Genomic DNA, 6,000 nt, shown 5'->3' on the forward strand with positions numbered 1-6,000 from the left:
ATTTAAAAATTTAATTTGTGCTAAATTCTGATTGGTCTATATGTGCACACAATACTTGTTGAAAACATTTGAACCAAACTCTCTCTCTCTCTCTCTCTCTCTCTGTATATATTGGATTATTTGTTACCTACAGTTATTGTGTTACAATGTTACTATTGCAATTCTTACTAGAATTTCATATTTGTACATCTATTTCTTCATGTTAGTTAAAAAATGTTTGTATAATAATTAAACAAATATGTATATTCTGTAAAAAATGTGTAATTTTTTAAATACCTAAAAATAAAATTACATTCTGTAACGTCCCGTTTTCACAACAAAAAATTTTCATTTTTATTAAGGTAAAACTCACCAATTTATAAATCTATTATTAAGAAAACCGTTTATTTCAAATTACATTTATTTAAAATCAGAATTTAAAAGAAAACGCGAAATCCTCAATGCTGCTGATGCGTGTGTACAGTCTCGCCTTCGCCTTCCCATTGACACCAATGATACCTGAAACAATAAACAACTGGATAAGCATAAGCTTAGCGAGTTTCCCCCAAAATACCATCACATAACATAATAACAAACAACATGCGTACAGAACCTTTAACCTGACTGGAACCGCACTGGCCTACAACCCATCTGAACCGTTCTCTGGGCCTTCGGTCTGACTGGTACGCCTCTCAGGCCTGCAATTTATCTGGGACGCCCTAGGTCTTTTGGCCTTTAGTCTATATTGGTCCGCCTCAACCCAAACCGATCCTCCCAAGCCTCCATGCCTTCGGCTTACAACTGGCCCGCACTGGGTATCTTGGCCTACATTACAAAGCAGGACCGCCTCAACCCAAACCAAACACAACATGTATACATGAAAACAATCATCATCAAGTAGGCATATAATACAGGCAAACAACAATCATACAACTCACTACCACCTACTAGTCCTTTCACAACGTACAGTCCTGCTACCAGCTAACCTCCATAGAATACGTAACCATAAGTAACCAGAAGTGAGATAACCACCCGAATAGATGACCCTACTCTCAAGCCACATCCAAACAAGGAAAAGGCAAGAAATACTAGATCAAGAGTTCTCAAGCTACCTTACATGACTACATACAGTCCCTAAGGGCACTCCACAAATGATAACCAACAAGCACATATAACGTATAGTTCTATCGATTACTATAGCACAACAACATACTCGATATCGAGATTCAGATCTAACACATCACTACATCATAACAACATACTAAATACCAACAATCTAAGGAATGCATAATTGTATGTACTCAGAGGTGAGATAGACACCCAGATGGATAATCCTACTTTCGAGCCACATCCAAACAAGGAAAAGGCAAGCCTAGATCAAGAGTCCTCAGTCTACCCTACATGATTACATACAGTCCCTAAGGCATCCTTCTACTAACATACAACCAAAACTAGTGGGCTGACATTGGTGCCTTCGACCCACGGTATAGTGAGGTAAAACTCACCTCGATATGCACGTAGGTACCCACAGCAGCAACGGAGAACTCTACCAACTTCAACTCACTACCAATCACCTACAGGGAGATACTTTAGTCAATACCCGATCACAGGTCATAGTCACTTGCAACAGTGACTACCTCAAACGAAGTGAAGATTAGGGTTTCACATAAAATGACGATTAGGGTTAAGTAAGAACACTTAACCCATTAAGAACCTAATCACCTAAGGGTAGGACTGATTAAGGTTTGACTTAGTCATTATCGGATATGATAATAATAATCCAATCAATAGCCCAATTACGCGTCCGATCATTGTACAAAATAGAGCTCCCCGATTCTAGGGTTTTTTTTCACATAAAATGATAACTAGGGTTAGTGTTCCACACTTAACCCCTTAAGGACTTAATCCATTTAGTCCAATATTGCATTAAGTGAATTGTAGGGCATTATTAAGTATTATTTAAAGTTTAATTAACAGTTTTAACGCGGGTCCCGACCAACTCCAAAACTAGGATTTTCTTGACAGTAGGGTTTTCTAAACCCTAATTAGGCTTTCTAACCCCAAACTCGTGCCACTCGGACTAAAGATAACTGTTTAGGTAATTTAATGTTTAATAAGTAGGGCACCACCCAATGCCACCTTAGAATACAGCCACCAAGATGGTGATAGACGGCGACATAAGGTGGCAACCACCACCTCACGGTGGTGGTGGTAGTTTTTTTTTACAGCCTTACACCATTAAAACACACACATACACACACATACACACCATATCATACACACACAACCACCCACACACGGTGGTTGGTGGTGGCAGAAAAGGCAGCAAGGGCGGCAGCCACCATGGTTGGCGGCCAGTGGTTCTTTTTGATTTTCGGCCAACTAAAACGTACATTCACCTCCCGAATCACAAAAGTGGCATACACACACACATGGGGCATGAGCACCCACGGAAACACACACAATTGTAATTGACGACTTATCCAAGTGGGTGACTGTTGGATTAAGGTGTCTAAAGGCTTAACTAAATTGGTATAATCTTAGTGAATAAAAGTAAAATCATTTTTGGGTTGCCATTATAACCAGAAATAAACAGAATTGATTGTAACAGCCCGAAATCTCAGGTATTATTAATATTATGTTTTGGGGTGATTTAAGAGGGGGCTCGGCAAGTTGGAGCCTAGACTCGCCGAGTAGGATCGCAGACTTGGTCGCGGGATCGCGACTGGACTCGACGAGTCCAGATATGGACTCGGCGAGTCGACGCTGTTTAGCGAAAACCCTAACCGTTCAGGTTTGGGACGTATAAAGGAGACTTATTGGCCGTCATTATTCATTTTAGCCTTCTGAGAAGAACCCTAAATCGATTGGGTGCATCTGGAGCAAGGATCATAGGCCATTATTGATTATAGAAGAGTGATTGTGCAAGGAAGAGAAGAGATTGACTAAGGGAGCAGCAAGGGGGTCACATTCTGAGGATTGGGGACACAGAGAATACATCATCCAGGTAAGAATTCGTGTATGCTCTGCTATATTGATGAATTTATGGATTTAGGGTTTATGGAACCCTTGTGTGATTAGATTGACTGTGACCCTAGTTCCCTAAACGAGTGTAAACCTGTATTGAGACCCTTGGAGGTCCAGAATGTCCCATGTCTATGCATTTCGGGAATTGATGAAGGTTTTGGATTGGAATCCTTATGCCTTAGGTCAAAATGTAAATTATGAATCACATGGTGTATCATGAGCACTGAAATGAGGACTTCACGTGGTAGATCATTCTAGGAAGGCCAGACCTAGGAATGGTCGAAGCAGTTCTGACCTTAGGATGCAGTTTGAGCGGTTGCATGGCATGGACTCGCCGAGTTCGATGAGCAGACTCGGCGAGTAGCTTGAAGATTTACTGGGACTCGTCGAGTTGTTCTTCAGACTCGGCGAGTTGAGTCGGGGTGGCCCCGCGATTCTTCCAGGAGTAACTCGTCGGGTCAAGGAGGATACTCGACGAGTAGATAGGGAATCCCAGAGAGTTGGAGGACGTCTAGACTCGCCGAGTCGCCATGGTACTCGCCGAGTCCAGTCGAGTTGACCGTTGACCGTTGACCAGAGTTGACCTAAGTCTGACTTCTTAGGGATAGTCACACTTAGAAGGTATATGTGTTAATGAGATATGTGATGTTATAGGGAGGTTGTAGCTCGTCGGATTGTGCACGAGTGATTTCAGGATTTGCTAGCTTTCAGCATTCACGAGGTGAGTCTTCTCACTATACTGCACCCGGAAGGGTTTGACTGTGTGACCGGAAGGTCAGGTATGATATGTAATATGTATGCTATATGTGGTAAGATTTTTGTTATATGTGCTATGTATGTTATGTGGGCCGGAAGGCAATATGTTATGGGCCGGAAGGCGAATATGTTATGGGCCGGAAGGCGTAGTGTTGATGACCGAAAGGTCAGGGCCTGGAAAGGCGTATGTGCGTAAGTTGTATATTGGGGAACTCACTAAGCATTTATGCTTACAGATGTTATGTATGTGTTTCAGGTACTAGCGAGGACCGTGGGAAGGCGCCGGCGTGATCAATACACACTGAAGAATGCTTTTATGATCTTGGGATTTTGAATATTTGTAATTGACAGAATACTTAAACTATTTATGCCTTGTTTTGAATGAAAATAATTATATTTTTAAAAATGAAAAATTTGTTTGAAAATTTGCGTTGTTACAATTGGTATCAGAGCCTAGGTTTGAGGGATTCGGGTGCACCTTCGGGGGTAACTGAACTCAAACCGAGGATTTGAGGAAACTTTTTTAATAAAGGCATAAACTTTTGTAAATGGTTTTGTGGTAAGCAAGAAAGAAGCAGTGTGTACGATCAGTCAGCGCCCGAACGGTAAAGATCCCCAAAATACCTTACAATATTATATGATATGAATTGTTATGCATGCTAGAAGACTAGGTAATCATGATAGGACTAGAGTGGCCTGATTTGTGATGCCTTAGTCTAGGGAAGTTTGCCTATATGAGATGCTTTGCTAGTATGCGGGTAGATAGTGCATATCCGAAGTAGAGTGCTCACTATCCGGAGTTTGGGGAGGAAGACTTGGGGTGGACACTGATGCGGTGTGGTCGGTAGTATTGGGCCCGTACTACCGAGGACACCGGGTCAGTGGGAGGCCCAAGTAAGAATCCCTGGATATCGGAGACTGAGTAGGGTTGCGTTATCGAGTGCGATTACACTCGCTGGAGTCCCTGATAGTTTATGTTGTATTTCAGAGACATCATGGTTAGACCACGCCACGGAGCGAGTTCGAGCAGTGTGAGTGACGAGGAGATTCGTCAGATGATTCACGAGGAAGTAGCGGCGGCGATCCGGGATGAGATCCCGGAGATGTTTGGGTCTATTAAGACCACCCTGATGGAGACGTTCGATGAGCGGTACGCCGCATTGACTGAGGCTGCAACCGCTGCAGCTACCGCAGCTGTGGCCGCTGCTAGGCCACAGGGGGGGTGACTCGTTGCTGTTCCGAGAGTTCAGCAACACGAAGCCACCAGAGTTCGATGGGACGCAGGATCCGATTGCTGCGATGAGGTGGATCGCAGATATAGAGGGGTGCTTCTACACTTGTTCATGCCCGGAGCACCTGAGGGTACGGTTCGCTTTGAACCAGCTCCGTCTGGGAGCGAAGGATTGGTGGAAGTTCGTGACGGCGAACTTCACTTTGGCAGAAACTGCGGCAGTGACATGGGAGGGGTTCACTGCCATGTTCAGGGATGAGTACGTTCCCCCGGTGGAGCGGGAACGATTGGTTCAGGAGTTCTTAACCCTCAAGCAGGGTACTGACTCGGTGGCGGCAATCACGCGGAAGTTTCATGAGAGGGCGATGTTTTGCCTCGAACTGGTGGCCACAGAGCAGGCTCGGATGAGCCGGTACTTGGGTGTTCTGAGGAGGGAGATCCGGGAGTTTGTGTCAAACTCCACTTACCACACTTTTACTGAGCTTCAGGCGAATGCCAGGAAGCGTGAGATCGAGTTGGAGACTCAGGCCAGGGAGGAGGCCGAGTCTCAGCAGACAGACCGGCGGCCGGCTCAGTCTCAGCCGGCAGCCAAGCGGATCAAGTTCGCCGATTCGAGGACGGGAGGTTCGAAGAACCGCACTTGCGGAAAGTGCGGCAAGGGTCACGATGGGGCGTGTCGAGCCGGTGCTTGCTACAAGTGTGGCAAGGAGGGGCACATTGCTAGGGAGTGTCCCAAGGGGTTTATGGTTTGCTTTCATTGCAACCAGACCGGCCATCGGAAGGCCGAGTGCCCTCAGCTTCGTCAGGGATCTGCGCCTACTGCCAGGACTACTGAGACTCGACCGGTGAAGGTCGAGGCCCCGAGGGCTCGTGGGAGAGCCTTTCAGCTGACTGCGGAGGAGGTTCGCGCTGCGCCCGATGTTGTGGCAGGTATGTTGTAATTCATGTATTTATTTTTGATGTCGAGATGTTATGCTTATGTTATTATATGCGTAGGTACTTTCCTT

The sequence above is a fragment of the Lactuca sativa genome, chromosome 8 (assembly GCF_002870075.4).
Source record: "Lactuca sativa cultivar Salinas chromosome 8, Lsat_Salinas_v11, whole genome shotgun sequence".
Lineage (NCBI taxonomy): Eukaryota > Viridiplantae > Streptophyta > Magnoliopsida > Asterales > Asteraceae > Lactuca > Lactuca sativa.